Source organism: Galeopterus variegatus, unplaced genomic scaffold, assembly GCF_000696425.1.
Source record: "Galeopterus variegatus unplaced genomic scaffold, G_variegatus-3.0.2 Scaffold4190, whole genome shotgun sequence".
NCBI classification, from domain to species: domain Eukaryota; kingdom Metazoa; phylum Chordata; class Mammalia; order Dermoptera; family Cynocephalidae; genus Galeopterus; species Galeopterus variegatus.
In genome coordinates, this window is record NW_007730301.1 from 88,469 (window position 1) to 88,937 (window position 469).

Here is a 469-nt window from a genome sequence, read left to right on the forward strand (position 1 = left end):
GTTTTAGTAACTTTCCATCTACTGGTAAGAACAGCTGGGCTAGTTTTCTGCTCAATATAGTTACTTTCCAGAAAAAAAGGATTCGCTCTACTCTCTACTCTCATTTCTGACCTTTATGCTGAGTGTTGCCACCTGGACCCTAGCGAATTCCCACTCATCTCCTGTACATTGTCCCCACCCTCACCAGGAATCATTCCAATGGGGAGGCCTTGAGTCTATGGCATGGGGATGAAGGAAGCGTGGCCAGGCTTGCAGCAATGCAGTCTTGCAGAGATTTGCTCCTTTGCTATAACTTATCATCCCTCAACCTTCACAGAGATCCGTGCTGGAGGAGGGTAGCAATCTTTTCTATGTCCACCTCTGCTCATTTCCAGTTGGCTCCCTCTGTTTCCCTTACTACATTCCCATCTTTACTTCATCTAGAAGGCACTTAACATGTCCCACATGCTGTAGTCATTTGTCTTAATTC